This window comes from Desmodus rotundus, chromosome 13 (genome assembly GCF_022682495.2).
Source record: "Desmodus rotundus isolate HL8 chromosome 13, HLdesRot8A.1, whole genome shotgun sequence".
NCBI classification, from domain to species: domain Eukaryota; kingdom Metazoa; phylum Chordata; class Mammalia; order Chiroptera; family Phyllostomidae; genus Desmodus; species Desmodus rotundus.
The window spans coordinates 54,827,775-54,847,178 of NC_071399.1; positions in this window are offsets into that span (position 1 = coordinate 54,827,775).

Genomic DNA, 19,404 nt, shown 5'->3' on the forward strand with positions numbered 1-19,404 from the left:
ACATTAAAAGTATTATGTAGTTTATTTTGCAGCAGAGTGGAAGAGAATGTTGTTATAAAAATCATCTCACTGTTATTACCAAAAGGTGATTATCAAAGGGTGAAATCCTAAAAGTAGAATGATTCTTAGGGTATCTTCACCTTTTACCTTTTTGACTCCTTTTGAGGCAGATTTATTATATTGAATTGTAATTCATAAAAAACAAACAAACAAAGGAAACCAATAACAACAAATAAAACAGCCTGTAGCTACAAGAGTGTCTAAAAGCATTCATGCTTTAATTGCTGCACATATAACATATCGTACTTATTTGACACACTTCATTTATCGAAATTTACCCAGCTATAATGAAAGCTGCCAACATATTTTCTATTGTGAAAGACAAATACACAGTTATAACTCTAATTGTTTTGAAATGACTTTCAAAGAAATCTATATCTAGGCTATATATACCATGAAACTGTAGACTATAAAGAGGTTTCTGTATCTACTTGGAGATGTTGAAGATTAGAAAATAATAGAGTTTGCTTTATTAAGTTAACTTCTGCAGAAGTGAATTAACAGAAAATCCATAATAATGGTCATAAGTGGATTATGTTTAGGGTTACTTTGTTTTTTTGTTTAGTCAGTTTTGCAGAATTGTAAAATATTAGGATCAGACAAGAAATTTCAGGTTTCTAAATGCTTAAAAAAGGAGTTCAAGAAAACATAAAACAGGAATCCAAAATTCTAGAGCTCCTTTCCAGATATGGAGACAAATCTAAAAGAATTAGTTAACACTATACTGTACACCTGAAACTAATACAAGATAATATTGAATGTGAACTTTAATTGAAAAAATAAAAAATATAAAAGAATTAGTTAACATTTGACTCAGATTTGAAAGTTATTAGTGGCAATCTTTCAAAATATGTTCACAGAGTAGGAAAAGTGTCAAATGGAGGCTAAACATACAAGTACTGTGGGATTTGAGAGTTTCTGTGGACAGGAAAATAAGGAAAGCCACAATAAAGGAACCTTCTGCAGGATTGCAGTGGCTTGATGGACCAGATATTGATTAATAGACAGGACTGAGAATATCATCCTGGAGGGTGCAATGAAGGAGCAAGTGCTTGAAAGCAGAAGTGAGTAAGATGTGTTGTGATGTCCACAAAAAATAATGCATTCATCCCAGGGGATGTAAAAAATGGAGTAATTAATTTGGGCAAAATGTGATAGATCACAAACTTGATCCACTAGACTATGGACAAAATTCCAAGTGTTTGATCTAGAAAATATATACTAAAATGGTGCTTTGGATAATTAAGCTGCAAGTATTGCATGAGATGGTGATAGGGAACATCAGTAGACTGTAAGGTCAGTCTTACAAGCTTTCAAACCTGCTGAAGTTAAAATCATCTGGGCTAATAGTTAAATTTGCGGTACTTAACAGTGCCTGGCACATAGTAGGCACTGTTAATATTGAGTTGGCCAAAAAGTCTGTTTAGCCTTTTTTTCCTGTAAAATAAAGACGCATTTGTCACTTTCACCAATAACTTTATTGCTTTGGACATTTTGAGTATGTTGCTGCATCCCACATGGTACAATGCTGATTATTCTGAATTAATGTCTTGATTTGATCGCTATCAACTTCCACTGGTCTACATGACCATAGAGCATCATCCAGCGAGAAACCTCCAGCACTAAACTTTGCTAACCACTTTTGACACCTTCGATTAGTCACAGTACCTTCTCCATACACTGCACAAATCTTTTTTGGCATTTCAGTTGTGTTTTTACCTTGAATGATTGATGTATTTGGATACACAAAGAGGAAAGAGTAAGGAAAAACCAAAGTAGTCTGAACCCCTTGCAGGTGCTAGAGCAGAACTTCTGGATTTCTACTATTTATAGTCTTCAGCTATTTTGCCTGATGAGCCACCTAAACAGGCTTGGAGTATCCTGTTGACTTGAAGTGGTAAGGAGGATATCATTTTTGCTGATATTATTACTAGTAATAGTAATTCTCATGTTTCTCACTTATTATAGTTTTCCAATATTTTTATATGTTATCTCATGATTCTTCCAATAACATCTAAGATTATTATTTTCTGCATTTATACAAGTAGAAAAAAACCGAAGTCTGGATAGGTTGAGATTTAACCATGGTTTTTAAAGACGAAAAAGAAAGGCTGTGATTCACATTCATGTGCTTTGATAAGAGATCAGCCTCTCTGCACTAAACCAAAGCTTCCCTTTAAAATTCAGGGCCATCATTTTCTTGTTTTGTTTTGCTTTCCTACACTGATTTACTTGAATTATCACAAAACTCCAAGACATTATTGAATAGAATAATTAATGGGTCCTGAAGGAGGATGGAGATAGAATCTTTAATTCTTTTTTGGGAGCAGTGTCCTGTTTCTCATTGACCATTCAAGTCCATTCCATAAGGGTCTGAAATAAGAGGAAGCCATGACTTGAACACAAAGGGAATAAGGAATGAAACAGAATTGTTTCAGTAATGGAAGGCATTTTATCAGATGTGTGTGCAAAAACAATGCCATAAACGGTAAACGGGGATTATTTGGAAACTGGGCATAATCAGGACCCATTTAAAAGAATGATCTCTCTAGGAAGCAATTTTTTACCTTGTGAAATGTCCTTCAGTGAACATCTAAGTAAATATTAATGCACTGAACCTATGAATTTCTATTAGGCATTTTGATTTTGAGTGTGATTTTACCGAGGGTCAGGGACTCAGTAGGCTCATGTTGGTCATTATCATGAACGACTCCTCTTTGTAACAAGATGGCAAGCACCTGAATGGTCCTCAACCATTTCTAGTAAAAGTCATGACAATTTCCCTTTGAATAATATCACTTTAAAATTATATTTATAGTGAGTGTTTCTTATCTTTCAAGCGTTTTGCTGCTGAAGTGAGGAACTTGGAAATCGTTTTGCTATAGTAGAAATTTACTTAACATTAAACATACACAAGGAAGCAATTTACTACTTTTCTTTAGAAATAAACACAGAGGAAAATTAAATGTGCTAATGTGCTCCCAACTAGCATATTCATTAAGAACTATTTTGAACACAGTAATGAAGTTTTTGCTTCTGATTGAAGATAGAATTCACAATGATAAATTATTGAGTATATATCTCCTGAAAGTTGCCAAATTACAGGGTTGAGTGAATACTACTAATAAAATCATTCACTACCCAATGAATGTGATAAATATGAATCTAAAAATCCTAAAAACTATCTCTTACATGAGTGTAGATCTTTCTTTAAGAAAATTCCAGGTAAAAATTAATCTTGAACATGAATGTAGCTTCATCTGGTTGATTTGTCTGCTCAAGGGTTTGGGTTTGAGGCATTAGCTTTCCTGTGTTCAGACAAGGGTGACTCCTATTAAAGCTAAAGTAAAATGAGAGGATCTCATATTTCAAGTTTCTTTTTTTCCTTTTTATTGTTGTTCAAGTACAGTTGTCTCCATCTTCCAGCCACCACTTTCCCCCACCACACCCTCAATCCTTCCCCCTCTTTAGCTTTGTCCATGGGTCCTTTATACATGTTCCTCGACAACCCTTCCCCTTTCCTCCATTATCACTCTCCCCCTCTCTGGTTACTGTCAGTTTGTTCTTTACTTCAATGTCTCCAGTTCTATGTTGCTTGCTTGTTTGTTTTATTGATTAGGTTCCACTTATATGCAAGATGATATGGTATTTGTCTTTCACCGCCTGGCTTACTTCACTTAACATAATGCCCTCCAGTTCCATCCATTCTGTCATGAAGGGTATGAGCTCCTTCTTTCCTTCTGTTCTGTAGTATTTATTCCATTGTGTAATGTACCAGTTTTTTGATCCACTCATTTATTGGTGGGCACATAGGTTGCTTCTAGCACTTGGCTATTGTAAATTGTGTTGCTATTAACATAGGGGTGCATAGGTTCTTTTGAATTGGTGTTTCAGGATTCTTAGGGTATAATCCCAGCAGTGGAATTGCTGGTCAAAATGCTGTTCCATTTTTAGTTTTTTTAGGAAATTCCACATTGTTTTCCACAGTGGCTGCACCAGTCTGCATTCCCACCAACAGTGTACAAGGGTTCCCTTTTCTCTACAACCTCACTAGCACTTATTGTTTGTTGATTCGTTTATGATGGCCATTCTGACGGCCATTCTGACAGTGTGAAGTGGTATCTCATTGTGGTTATTACATGCTACTGAATGCACAGGAATCACAAAGCTTTAAGCATGTTAACCAGTATCAACATGAGCCAGTTAGAGGAAAAAAGGTCAGTGCAGATCATAGTAGAAGTGTAACACCAGATACTGCTGCCTATTAAACTGAACACTACCACTGGTGGTAGGGATAGAGGTAACAGAAGTGGGTGGTGATGTTTACAATGATGACAATAATGGTGATTATAGTTATTAGCAATTACTTCCATTTGTTAAGATCTTAATTTGACAATGTGTTATATATATTACCTTATGTACTTTTACAACCATGTGAAAAAATTAATACTATTCCCCTTTTTAGAGGAGGAAACAGAATACATCAAAATCATTTTTGTTGAATTTAGTACTTTCACGGTCATTTATATCCTCTCTACACCCTCCCCCTCAAGACTGAAGGTCCTTTTTCCTCTCTATCAACCTGTGTGTCTCAATTTGAAGGCTACTTCAAAGAGAAGTGAAGGAAGGAAGGAAGTGACTTTCTACTTTCCAACTTAAATTGTTTGCTAACATTACTTTGGTTCAGTATTGTGAATAATTTTACAGTTATATTTTCTTCCTCCCACTCAAAGTTTCTCAGAGTTAGAGAATGGCTCCTATTGCTTTCAAATACTCCCAGGACTCTCTAGTACAGTCTGTACTTAGAATAGAAATCCAATAAATGTTTTTAAATACTTCTGAAAAATGAGATTCCTCTGCTTCCCTGGTAACACATCCCCAGGCCCATCAGCATTAATGGTCAGGAAATTTGCCTTTGGGTTTTATATGAATACCTCACATCATTTCCCCTCTTCGTACACTCTTTCAAAGATTCTCTGTGTGATAGCCCTTCATCCACTTGAAAGTTTGTTTCATGTCTTCCTTCAGCTGCTCCTCAAGAGAAAATAATGGACCTTCAAATGATCATTATAGATTTAGGTTTGAAAAAATATAGATTTTTCCCCTTCAATTATTATCAAAAGAGTTAATATATAAGAAACTAAACAAAATAAAAACCATGTTATTTTTCTAGTTTTCTTATATTTTTCCTTATTAAAAAAGTCATGATATGAATTGTGTCTTCCAAAATTATTGTAATGATTACTTTTGAAGGTAGTGACTCTGTTGCAAGGCTTCGTGAGTTTAGGTTTTTTTATAGTTACTTTCAAAGTATTTCTTTTTTTTCTGTACAAATTTAGGGTTTAGTTTTCCTCCTATAAATTTTTGATTAAAGGGTTGATATTGAGTAAATTAGAAATGTGCCAAACTACTTGTAGCCAGAAATATTGGTCTTTTCATTTTAAGTGTGGTTTTCCCTAAGAACACAGAAGTTACGCTTACAAAACTAGGTTTTCTCATGGCAGTGGATAGATGTATTGATGCTTACAGTGGATACGTTTCAGAATTTTCCTTGAGCGGATCCAGCCCCTAATCATTGTTTTAAAGTGTTCTTTTCAGAGTCAGATTGCAAAATTAATATTTTCATTTCCTTCACTCCACACTGTATAATAACCGCTTGACTCCGCATAAAGCACCATGACATGACTTTAAATAAAAGCTGGATAAGGCTAAGTTGTATGCATATTGTGCTGAGATTAAGAAACTAAGTTAGACAGATAATGAAGTCTGATTTAACTGCTCCGTGATGCTAAACAGTGAGGTTTCATGTCAATCATCTGTTCAGGTAATCTAAACTATAAAAGGAAGGTGCAATGTGTTTCAGATTCCTAATCACACAAGCAAAAGGTTAGCTCCTTGTGGCTGGGTTGTTTGTTCCCTTCATCTCTCGAGGGGCTTCTGGGAGGTAAGGCAATCTCACAAGTAGGCTTATTTGCTTGAGGATTGCGTTGGTTTCCCAGACAAGATAAAGAAATCTCTGCAACAAATAGCCAGTCCCTCATATTAAATGAAGGGAAAAGAAAACTTTAAATTAGTGAGGGAATGAATGTGGGTCATTTAGAGAGTTTTCTACATATTTAATAGAGAAAGTCAGGTATATAAGAGGAACAAATTTTGAAATAGTTCTGGCTGAAATAGTTACTAAAATAGTTATTAAATAGTTACTTGCCCTAATCCTTGATGACCAGAAAGATTTGAACTCAGTTTTGTATTCAGTGAGAAAAACTAGATCAATCTAATTATTTGATAGATGTTATTCTGTCTCTGTGCCATAACTTCATATTTTCAACTATTTTAACTGTCTTATTTTTTCTTTGAAGGAGGCAAGATATAATAATAAACAAGAAATAAAATGTTCTCTACAAATAAAGGCAATCTGTCTACCCATCTAATCCGAAGGATGACACGGAGCGCTTGGAACTGAATTGCTAAGTGTAAGAGTTTGCATCTAGTCCAGAGTCTCGGCTTGACGTGCAGCGACTGCACTGCGCAATCCCCATGCACACGGATTGTCCGACTTAGTGCTTCATCAGTGAGCTATAGACCACTTATAAATTTTTGACTTACAGAATCAACCACATTTAAAGTTTTATTCTCCCAATAATGTCTTCACCTGACAAGCTGATGGTACTTAGAGTTCTTTCATCCACTTAACCCTTCTACCATATCAATTTTGGCTATTGTCAGTTGGCATTCTCTTTTCTTTAATGTATATAACATTTATAGTAATAATAATTATAAAAGCAAACATTTTCATCGGTTTATTCTGTGCTAAATTTAGGTTTTAGTATCATTTATTGATGGTTTGCGATCTTCCAGGTGCTGTTGCAACCATTCTACTTGTATTAACTCATTTAATCCACCTAATACCATGATGCTGCCACTTTTACTATCCTCATTTTACTGATAGACTGGCTCAGAAAAATTAGGTAACTTTCCTAGGGCTACATACTTGGTAACTATAAAAAGTGGAGTCTAAACACAAAGATCAAGTTTTAATTTGATTTGTGAAGCTCTATTTTATGAACTAAGCATATGATCATCCTCAGGAAGTAGAAAGAGCTTTTTAAAGGAACCGGTGAGTTAGCCTACAATATTCAAAGCAGTTGGACAATAGTCAGTCTTTACACAAAACATTTTGTTTTTTGCTTTCTTGATAGAACTCTAAGTAGCTATACTCACAGTTATTTCATTAGCTCTAAGGCAGCCTTCTGTATATTATGACACGTATTCAGAAAACTGATGATTTGCAGGTAAGCATGGACCACGTTTAGAATAAAATAATTTAAATTTTTGTCATTGAAAATCATAGTACCATCATTTGGTTCAATACACTTTGAAAGTAATTAATAAGTAATGAATATAAAAATATCACTAGTAGTTGTGATCAGTCAAGTAATTAGAATGAATGAAAACACATACAAATATTGGTAAGATGTTTGATAACTTGATTTTGATAAGAGAAAAAGATATAGAACTGTTTCCTGCCTGAAGCAGAAAACACAATTATATCTGGAATGAGCTTTTGCTCGATTTTGCCTGTCAATTACATACTCATCCTTCAAAGTCCATGTGTTCAGAGAAGCCTTCCTGATATCTCTAGTCTTCTACAGTATTTTGTGCTTTTTTTTTTTGACATTTCCTCTAGAACAGTGCCTGAATATTAGCTTTTTGTGTATTCCTCTCACATACTCTTTGTAAATTCTTTGAAGGCAGAGACTGTATCTTCTCACCTTTTGTGCATGTTTATAAGCAATCAACAAATATACCCTGATTTGTTAATAGGTAGCCTCTGGTGGTCCCAATGGTTTTCTGCCTTTGATTTGGGTCATTAGTACTATGAAGAACCAATCTTTAAATTGAATACTTTGCATGAGTTGTAATGAGTGGCTAGATCCTAAAATGATCAGAGAATGTTAAAACAAAGCAGCAATCACATATGCACAGCCTAATAAAAAAGTTGCCTCTGCTTCCAAGGCAAGTTGAATGAACAAGTTCTCAGCAAATCATCAGAAATCATCCTCTACAAAATGTAGAATAGGAATATTTTCCTGATGAGATAAAGAGGCTCATCTTTGTAAAGTGAAAGCAATTAATCTAAAATATAATCACTTTCACATCATATATTAACTCAGAATTACAATATATTATGAGATGTGAAGGAAAGCAACAACGAGAAATGCAAACAGAAGTCACCTACCTTTGTGGTGTTCACTGTGGTGAAAACTGGAGGGTGAGAGAACATAAAAAATAACCTGCGAATTATTCAGAAGTGAGGGAGACATCAGTTACTAGAAAAAACTAGAAAGGCAAACTGTTGGAAATCTCAAATATAAAAAAAAATATATCCTGTTTTACTATTTAACTTCTTTTGTTTTGATTTTTGGTTTAACAAAAAACTGTCAGATTACCAGTTTGGCTATCTGCAGTCTTTGAGACAGTTTATGGGTGTCTAAATCTAGATTGAAGGCTCAATTGCTTTAGGTCTACTTTATATCTATATCATGTTGATCAATACACATTAGGTTAAATCCTGATTTATCATTAATTCTCTTGTAGGGATGGATAATCTGCTCATTCTCAAATGAACTGGTAAGTGTTGAGTTTTGTGGACCTGTAAAGCCAGGAATTAATCAGAGTCTTTTCAGATAGGGTTTCCCTAACCCAAAGTGGCATTTGGGGCCTGGAGTGAAATGGTAGGGCAGGCTGATATATCCTATTTCCTCACCTCTCATTTTTAACTTACTTATGTTGCTATTAGGCTTATGTGGACGTGTAAGATTGCAAACTGTGTACTAAATGGATAAAGTCAGCTATGGCTGTGTCCCACTATATAGTACTATGGTAGATTGTGTTATTGTTCCCAATTATTTCCTTACCACTTCTTTAAGAGGATTATGACTCTCTATTCTGCTGACATCAATCTTGGCCATGCAAATTTGTTTGATCAATGAAAGCTTTAGCCATTGCTTGGTTCTCTTGTTTCTTTCCTTCTGCCATAGAATGGCATGCATTACATAGTTGATACTCCTTCCTCCTGGATTCCAGAACAGAGCCACAAAAATTTGCTGATGTAATGTTAGTGATTTTGTAAAACATTGTAATTTGGAAACTGTTCCTTTTAGCTTAAAGTAAGGAAGACTGACTGATACTACCACTTCTCCTATAGAATTAATCTGACATTTACTATTAAATAAAATCCTTTATAATTTTGAATATTCTTTACTTTTCATATTTGCTGCTAATTTTCAGAATGTATTACCTGCAAGACATAGTTCATAGAGGAGGAAGGAGGTCTGTAGAGCATTATTTCTTAGATTTTATGTTGGACAACAGCTTTACTTGAATTGAGATCTTGATAATTTGGAAATCACAGCCTTACCAGCTCCCAGAGCAGTAGGGAGAAAAGACACAGAAATTGATGTCTCCTTTGGTGGAAATGTAGGAATGCACCATGGCTAGGGTGAGACCACCAATTTTCCTTGAGAGGAAGTAGGGTTTTGCTGTTGCTGAGAGGAGAGGTGAAGCACTGAAGCAATGATGTGTCCACTTTGTGAATAGTCATGTGATGGCCCTCACTCCTACAGAAACTGTGTACTGCATTCAGTTTTGCAGAAAAGTGAGGACCTACATCTCTCAAATAGTGAATGAATCCCTGCCTTGGCAGCTTTAATGCCGGAGCTGTGAACACTGCTTAAGAGGAGCAGTAAACTCTGGCAGATTAAGGCAGAAACTTTTGGAATTCTTTTACTACAATTTAGTACATGTGTGGAGAGCAGGAAGTCATGGAATGTCCTGGAAAAGACAGGCTACACAGGGAGAAGATGAGGACAGCCCTGCCCCTGTTAGTGAGGAATAGAGATTAGACACGCCATGCATGGGTGCTTTCAGCAGGTGGCACAAAAACTGCAGGATGTATCACAAAATATCCTAGAAGATGTTCATAGAATTGTCTCCATGTCCAAAAGCATTCCTGACCCAGGCACCTAGACTCTTCCTGGAACTCTTGGGTCTTAGCATCCTGTATTGTAACAAAACTATCATATAGCTTTTTATTGAGTGTTTAGATTGTTCCTAACTTGTGATTATTAAATGCTGCAGTAAATATTTTTTAATGTGCATTTTTGTGAACATATTCTAGGAAAACTTTAAAATTAATTCCTGTATGTTAAATTGTTGGGTTAGATGTTATGTGTGTCTATTCATTCTATTTTTATGGAGTCTGTAACTAGTTTCTGAGATCTGAAGTGTTTGATGAATCTGCTTAAGTACTGAACATTTTGCTTATATCAAATTTACTCACTAAAACTTGTAATTAAGCAGTCTGCTTTACTGAGGCTTATTTAAAATTTTTAACAAATCACATGGAACCAGTTTTTTTTTTGTTCTATCTTAAAATACTATAAGAAAAATGATTGCAAAAAAGTAACTTTATTCTATTTATTTTGATATATATTTTAAGCTGAAATTAATTGTATTGGCTAATCACATCTAACAAGGCAACCCCTTTATCCTCTAATATAGTCTGTACCAATACTTCCCAGGCCTAGTTCCACACAACCAAGACTATTCAATTTCGATGAAAATAAATTTTGATTAGGTACAAATTGGAAAAAATAATTAGTTAGTGATTAGAAACATGGCTGAAAAGAAAATGGTCCAGCAGATCTGTATCCCTCTCCCCAAACTGGACACAGGTTACAGTATTTTCAAGCTTTGTGCTGGACAGAAATCCAATCAAGAAATGCACCCTTGTTTAGAACCCTCGTTAGACTCTCAGCTATCAGTTGCACAACAGACTACAGACAGATGACTGACTGCCTCTGTTATGGTGTTGAAGTGTGATAGTCCTCTAAAGAGTACAGAGTTACCCAAGGGTAAAAAAGAGTAAGAAGGCAGTTGTCTGGGTGCTACCCAGCATTTAGTTCTGGGATTTCTCTTTCCCAAGGAATTCCTATCTCTTCACTTAAATAATGATAGTCGTTATGTGTCTATGTACTCTCAGTCACACGGTGACTTTCCTTATTATTTTCATTCACATTTTTTCTGATTGTTCATGTATTCAGCAACAATAGAGGGTGTATTGTGTGGCAATTCCTTGCAGCACTCTACCAGCTGCTGTGCATATGACATGATAATGAAGAGGAAGCACAATTCCTGCCCTCAGAAAGCTACCTACTAAAAAAGTCAGAGTTAAACAAAGAAATATGATACAATGTGATAACTGCCATGACAGAATTCCTCTGTGTTACAGGAATGCATAAGGGCCTCCAGCAATTAGGTGGAGGAAACTTCCCAGAGGAACAGAGGGGAAATCTAATGAGGAAAATGAGGAGTTGAAAGAAGAGAGTACCTTAAGGAATTCTAACCCTATGTCTTTTCTGTTCTAACTGCATGCAAAGGCCTGCAGACTTTGAGATTTCCAGCGATTTGCTATATTTTGTTCTCCTCACAATATCAGTGAGTCTATTATACCAATTACCAGATGTCCTGCTCTGATAAAATATGGGCATAATTCTTTACCCTTCTCAATATGCATGCTCTTTGCATGTAACTTTGAAGCTCTTCCTTTGCATCAAGTGATGGAGTTCCGCCCTCCCCATCCCCCTTTCTGAATCAGGGCTAACCTGCTTTGGCAACATATTTTGATGGAAGAATAGATGTGCTAGTTCCAAGCCCATGGTTTGATTTTCCTGGAACCCTGCCTCTACCACGAGCTCAAACCTGGCCTAGCCTCCTAAAGAATGGGAGATCTTGTGGAACAGCCTGGGGAATCTCGCTGTCCCAGCCAAGGCCTCAGGCATGTGAGTGAGCCCAGTTGAGACCGCTGGCCCCACACAGCTTGGTCTAGCATCACGGGAAATAGTTAGTTATTGTGTTAAGTTACTGAATTTTAAAATCATTTATGAAGCCATAGGTACCATTGTAGGAAGGCTATGAGGATAAATCAAATAATGCACACAAAATATTCTACCCAGTGACTATCACACAGTAAACAATGAAAATTACTATTTTCAAAGATTAAGGTAGAGTCTGAGAGTTAGTTTTCTTCTCTTGGCTTGAATGTGCAAAATAAAAAACACAAAAAAACCTGGGTAAAATATTCTACCAAATGGCTCAGTGTTCTTAATCTTAAAGCCAGCTGACCACAGTTTTTCTAAGAGATTTTTATTATCAAGGTAGTACTTTTTAATAATAAAAATAGTATAATTGTGTGATCCTTAGCTTGAAGTTTACAATGAGGGTCATGGAATAAAATGTCCTTAGGTCAGGGAGGAGAGATAGTAAACTAAGGCAGGGAGGAGGAGGGAGTCACATCTCACCCATTGACCCAGCAGTCCTGAGCTAAGATCACCAGGTGTTCTGAACATCACAAGCAAGAGGAAGAGAGCCCTTGAAACTCTGTGTACTGGAAAGGGAGCCTCTAGCAATTTTACTAACCTCTGTAGCAATTTCACTAACTGAGACAAAGAGCCTTCACTAGCTGAAAAATAAAGCCTTTGTAGCTGTACATTAATCCCAGGAGGGAGAAGAGGGAGAATGAGGGGTACCTAGAAGCTGACTAAAGTATATAATCCCTGAATTCCAATAGTCAGTGGACTCATATTAGCTGAGCCCCCACTTGTAGCCGGGTACTTAAGTGTATAGAACAAACAGACTAACAAACTTACTATCTTATTTCCTCTACATTTCAGAAGTAAACTTGCTATCACATTTCTACTATACAGGTTGCATCTCACTTGAATTCTTCTCTTGCAAGCAAGACAAGAACCGAGGCGGGGAGCCCCCTGTTTCCGGTCCCCCTGGTAACACTTACTGGCTGGAGTTTGCTACCATTACCAATCTTTACACTTATCTCTAAAAGGTAGGCTTGACACTGCCAAGGGAGCAGTTGTAAACATAACCAACTTCTTTTAAGTTTGAAAACATTTTATATCCTCGTAGATGCCCTGTTACTGATTAGTCAAGCCATTGATAGGCCTATTCATCGCCATGAGTGGCCCTGAATTCTAAATGTAAACCTACATATTATGTGTTTATATCAATGACTGTCCTGAAATTTTGGAAGACAGAAGGAGAGGCCAGTTTCTTCTAAGTCTGAAGTACTAACAGGAGTCTGAGCCTGTGTCCTAGAAGAAGCATTGGCCTTTGGCTTTTTGTGGCTTTTTAAGCTCCTTCAAATAATTTATTAATAATATCTGCTGATATCTTTGTGTCTTTGCTTGGCTTTCTTAACAATGCAGATGACTTTTGCTTGGAATCTAGTTATCTTTTATTTTACCCACAAAGCTACTCTCTGGTTTTGGTTTTTTTTTTTTTATGTACCAGAGAAAAATAATGAATCTTTTCTATTCTGAGTTTAAATGCTGGAATGATCTTTCAAGTTCTCAAGAAATTGGAATACTTTTCCAATAATTTTCCAGAGTTCTTCTGGAAAACTCATTTTCTTTAGTAGACATAAGAATTATGATCATAAATCATTAATTCATCAAATATTTATTGAGTGGTTATTACACAATAGATATCATGCAATGTTTTAGTTTGGGTTCTTCCAAAAGCAGATCCTAGGATAAAGGTTTGAGTGCAGGTGGTTTATTCTAGAAACACAATGTAGGTGGAACTTAATCATTGGGGAAAATCTGGGAAAAGGAGTAAAACTCAAACCTCAGAATTATTTAATTAAAGGGTGAAGAAGCTGGAATATTTATGTTCAAGTCTGGGGTCATTGTCTAAAGGCTATTGTGAAACACAGGGAAATGTCCATTTTGTGTGGGCAAGGTGATTTTACATGGATTTGGAAAGCAAGTCCTCAGGCATAAAATGCAGCTGCTGTCGATTGGAAATGTGTCCTGGAACACGGGCAGCTATGGGGTAGGGGTGCCCACCAACAGCATCTGCTACAGTCACCTTACACTTATTATCTCTTTGATTCTTATAATGCTACAAGGAAGACTGTATTATTCCTATTCGTTCAAAGAGAAAACACTGAGGTTTAGATTAACTATAGAACTTGCCAAAGGATATGTGTTAGTAAGGGGCTAAATCAGAATTTAGAACCATGACAAGGATCATGCTCTCTTGAGAAAGTAATGGCTTCCCAGATGTCATACACTTGCTCTATGACAGGGATCCCCTATGACCCAGTTCCCGACATTCAGCCTAGTGTCTTTCTGTGGCTGAATCTGGTCATTCTCATTCCCTGCACATCTCCATCTCTAACTCAGTCTGTACCCTGGAAGTTTGATGGCTGAGTTAGTTCTTATATGTTCCTCTTTAAGGCATTCATTGCTACTGCTGTTTAAATGCCCTGGAAATCAGCAAGGGGAAATCTGAAACTTTCCCTTTCAATGAGTCAAATACCTGTTAGAAAGTCTAGTGTTTCTTTTGGGGGCATCCATTCTGACTGAAGACACTTTATTGTCCTTATTGATAATTTTATTGCCTTGAAATTGCTTTGTTTACCCCCAGAACATGGTCTTTTTACATACTTTCCCTCTTCCTGAATGTTCTTCTTTCTCCTTTTCACCTAGCGGATTCCAATGCCTTCTTCTGATTTTAAGTGTCATTTCCCAGAAAGCTGTCCCTGACCTTCCTAACTACATTAAATTGAAGTAGCTCTTCTTTATAGCACTCTTTGCCATTATAATTTAACTTTTGTTCCCCTGAGGGCTTCATCAAAGCCTGAAAACTACTAGGAGAGAGATCATGTCAATTTTTATTTATGACTGTTTCTTCCTCAATTAAAACATAAAAGCTGCTCAGTAAATATTACTGAATAAATGGATGGTATGAATGGCTGCATGTCCGTCACAAAGCACCGAGGGTGTATGTAAGGTTTTGTACTTCATCTACTAGGAAATAACCGTGGATCCCGCTTTAGCCCAGACTTAGCTCACAGCTTATGCTTAACACTTAAAATATTCAGTCTTTCCCAGGGGCCACACCCTGCCATCCATGCCAGGATACCCCTGTGATGCCCCCAAATTATGACAGGATGCATTAAGCTAATTAGGCAACAAACCCAAGTGAATCGGTTAAATTTTAAAAGGATAGATATTCTGCCTATTTAAATTGCTCTGTTCATAAAAATAGCAACAAGCACACAAGGAAAGGGTATTATCACACAATACACATCAATTAGCAGTAAAACTGCTCACCTCCATTTTCTGAAACGCTTATACTGAGGCTTCAGGCTACAAAGTTACTTTGCAAAGTGATTTTCAACCACTGAGCCACAAGAAATTTTAAAACATGCAATACCTGACTATATAGTCAGGGGTAGTGACCTCTTTTCCCTTAGAGTGTCAAATTAAAAAATGACAACAGCCAATATAACAACAGCCATCCAGTGTGAATAAATCAAATTTATACATATTTTTTAAGATCAGCAAAAATTATGTCTTTGGGTGTACTGCAGAATTTTAGTAATTAGTTTATGAGCGCCATGAGATGAAAAAGGGTGTATGTCACTGTTCTAGTGTGTCTCCACACTCTTGCACACACCACTTGAAATTCTGTCTCACCAAGACTCAGTTGGGCTCTTCCTAAGTCTATTTGTGCCAATTGTACTTGCATATTTTATCATTATGTAAACAATTGAAATATGAGCTCAACAACAACAACAGGTGTTGTTTCCTTTAACACTAAGTTGAATACTTTGAAAATACTCAATAAAGTCCAACTGGAAAAATTTAAAAAATGTTATGAAGTTAGTTATGAGCAAGATGATTATAAAAGATGGAGATACAATCACAAATATGTAGATGGTCTCTGACTATCCCAGATCTCCTTAAGAAACAGAAATTGGAATAATGGAAGCATGCATTTTGGTGTAGTTTATGCAAAAATCATGAGGCAAGATTTCATTAGGAGCTGCATAATTCATTTTCTTAATGTGTAAAATGAGAATAGTAAAATTCACCATAGAGTTTTGAAGATTAGTTATAGTAATGCTTGTTAAGTGTCTTGCCCAGTTCCTGGCTTGTAGGATGTAATTACTTTATTTTGTTTCCTCTTGTGTGTGAAAGCACTTTGTAAATGTTGGTGTTGTATAAACATCAGCTGTCCAAGGGGCCAAGGAGGAAGCGATCAGGAGGGGAGGCTGACTTGAAAAGCCTAGAGATGAATCCAATAGGAGAATTAGATCTAGGATCATTTGCAAATGTTCTCCAATATCTGGGCTGAAACTACACAAGGAAAGAAGCTGGGTTAGGCTCAAGCCTGAAAAAAGTTTCTTTTCCTTTTTTTCTTTAATTGAAGAGCCAAACTCAGAAGTGAGAAGCTGGTGGAAAATGGACTTGGTCAAGTTCATTAGATGGAGCAAATGGTTCCTGCCTTGTCTGGTGGCTTCTCAGTAAAGGCTGTAGCCATCACAGTCTTTCTTTGGAAGATGAAGTAGGACACACAACGTTTAAGTTAAAAAAAAGCAGGGAGCCCGCTGGGCGGCTCAGTTGGTTGGAGTGTTGTCCTGGACACCAAAATGTTGTGGGTTCCATCCCCAGTTGCGATGTGTATGGGAGGCAACAGATTAATGATGTTTCTCTCTCACATCGATGTTTCTCTCTCTCTCTTCCTCTCACTCTAAAATTAATAAAAATGTATCCTCAAGTGAGGATTTAAAAAAAAAAAACAAGGGAAAAGGCTAATGATGCATCAAATGAGACAACTCTATAAGCACAAGAGAAAATGGGGAAAAAAAGCAGAGTTTGAAAGTAAATTTACCAAATTCTTATGTATCAAGACCTCGTTCCTAAGCACAGATTGATGACTGGACAGGTTTCACTGTTTGAAAACCTACTTATTTCCAGATTCTCAACCAGGAACAGAGCTTATCCACTCTTTCTCCTAAAAGCATTTAAACACTCAGTGGAAGCAGAATGTTCTGGCATGAACTTCACCAAGTATAACTCTGGAGTATGGCAAGTGGGCTGCATTGGGGACTGATATTTCTGCATAATGCCTTTTATGGATCATCAACCATTGAAAAAACAGCCAAGTGTCACCTCTGAGGAGAGGATGGATTATGAGTAGAATAATGACACTTTGATGGTTGTGCCTGGCTTGTCACTATAGTGAAGAGGTTAAGCCCTGCAAATACATGAATATGAACAAGTCTGCTCACTCTGGTTGTCTGCCATGCAGTATCAGAGAAGTTTAGAGAGGAAGGGATACATTAAACAGGCTTCTTTCAAAAATTACTTTTGTATCTCATTGACGTAAAATTTTTTCTTGAGGACTTTCTTAATGAAATTATTATCTTAGTCAGTTTTAGCTGCTATAACAAATTAATTGCCATGGACCAGGTGTCTGATAAATAGAAGTATATTTCTCCCAGTTCTGGAGGATGGAAGTCCAGGATCTGGATATCATCATGGTCACAGTCTGGTGAAAACCCTCATCTGGGTTATGGACTGTGACATACTGTATCCTTATGTGGTGTGAAGAGCAGAGAGACAGAGCAAACTCTCAGGTCTGCTGAAAAAGGCACTACTCCCACAAATAAGGGCTCTACCTTCATGACCTAATCACCTTCCAAAGTCCTCACCTCCTAATACCATCGCATTAGGGGTTAGGATTTTTGTAGTAACACATTCAGTCCACAACAATCAGATTTTAGCAGAGAGTAGTGAGTAAAATGATTTGAAAGAAAAAAACATACAACTGAATTCTCATTATTTTTTCTGTTATTTATTTATTTTAATGTTGTTCAAGTGTACTTGTCTCCATTTGCCCCCCACCATGCCCCAATGCCCCACCCATCCCCACCTCCCACCAACAGCTCTAACCTCCTTCCCTCCTCCCCCCGTTATCCTCTGTCCTTCCCTCTAGTTACTGTGAGTTTGTTCTTTATTTCAATGTCTCTGTTTATATTTTGCTTTCTTGTTTGCTTTGTTGATTAGGTTCCACTTACAGGTGACATCATGTGGTATTTGTCTTTCACTGCCTGGCTTATTTCACATAGCATAATGCTCTCTAGATCCATCCATGCTGTTGTGAAGGGTAGGAACTCCTTTGTTTCTGCTGTATAGTATTCCATTATGTAAATGTACCACTGTTTTTTGATCTACTAATTTACTGATAGATACTTATTTTACGTGCAACACTTGGCTATTCTAATAGTGCTGCTATGAACATTGAGGGGCATAGGTTCTTTTGAATTGGTATTCAGGATTCTTAGGGTATAATCCCAGCAGTGGAATTGCCAGGTCAAAAGGTAGTTCCATTTTTAGTTTTCTGAGGAAATTCCATACTGTTTTCCACAGTGGCTGCACCAATCTGCATTCCCACCAACAGTGTACAAGTGTTTACTTTTCTTCACAACCTCGCCAGCACTTATTGTTTGTTGATTTGTTTATGATGGCCATTCTGACTGGTGTGAAGTGGTATCTCACTGTGGTTTTAATTTGCCTTTCTCTGATGGTTAGTGATGTTGAGCATCCTTTCATTTGTCTCTGGGACCCCTGTATGTCCTCCTTGGAGAAGTGTCTGTTCAGGTCCTTTGCCCATTTTTTAATTGTGTTTTTTGTCTTCCTGGAGTGTAGTAGTGTGAGATCTTTATATATTTTGGAGATCAAACTCTTGTCTGAAGTATCATTTGCAAATATATTTTCCCATATGGTTGGTTCCCTTTTCATTTTGCTGATATTTTCTTTAGCCATGCAGAAGCCTTTTATTTTGATGAAGTGCCATTTGTTTATTCTTTCCTTTGTGTCCCTAGCTGTAGGGGACATATATGTGAACATATTGGTGCATAGAATATCTGAGATTTTACTTCCTATGGTTTCCTCTAGGACTTTTATGGTATCACAACTTATACTTAGGTCTTTTATACATCTTGAGTTTATTTTTGAGTGTGATGTAAGTTGGTGGTCGAGTTTCATTGAACAGCCAAATTGGAGACAAGGTCTACCACAGCATTATAGCAATAAATGAGCTAAAATTAACATAGGTGGTATGGGAATAAGAAGGGAAGAAAGAAACAAAGAAAAGCTTAAGAGATGTCTAGAGGAATGGGAAGTGATTCTGAAATGGTAGAGGGAGAGGGAATATTGAGAGTGAAGAACCAAATTCAGGCTAAGACAGGAAAAAATGAAAATTTAAGATGAAAGGAAAAAGAAAAAAGAAAAAAGAATAAAGAAAAATAAAAGGGGAAATGAAAGAGAAATATAAGAAAGAAAAGAAGAAAAGAACAGACTAAGACAGGTCAAAATTAAACAAATTGAGACAAAAAAAAAGAATAGTTGAGTGGACCAGTAAAATTTGATATTTGAAATACAAAATTAGTGAAGATCTAGAGATAAAATT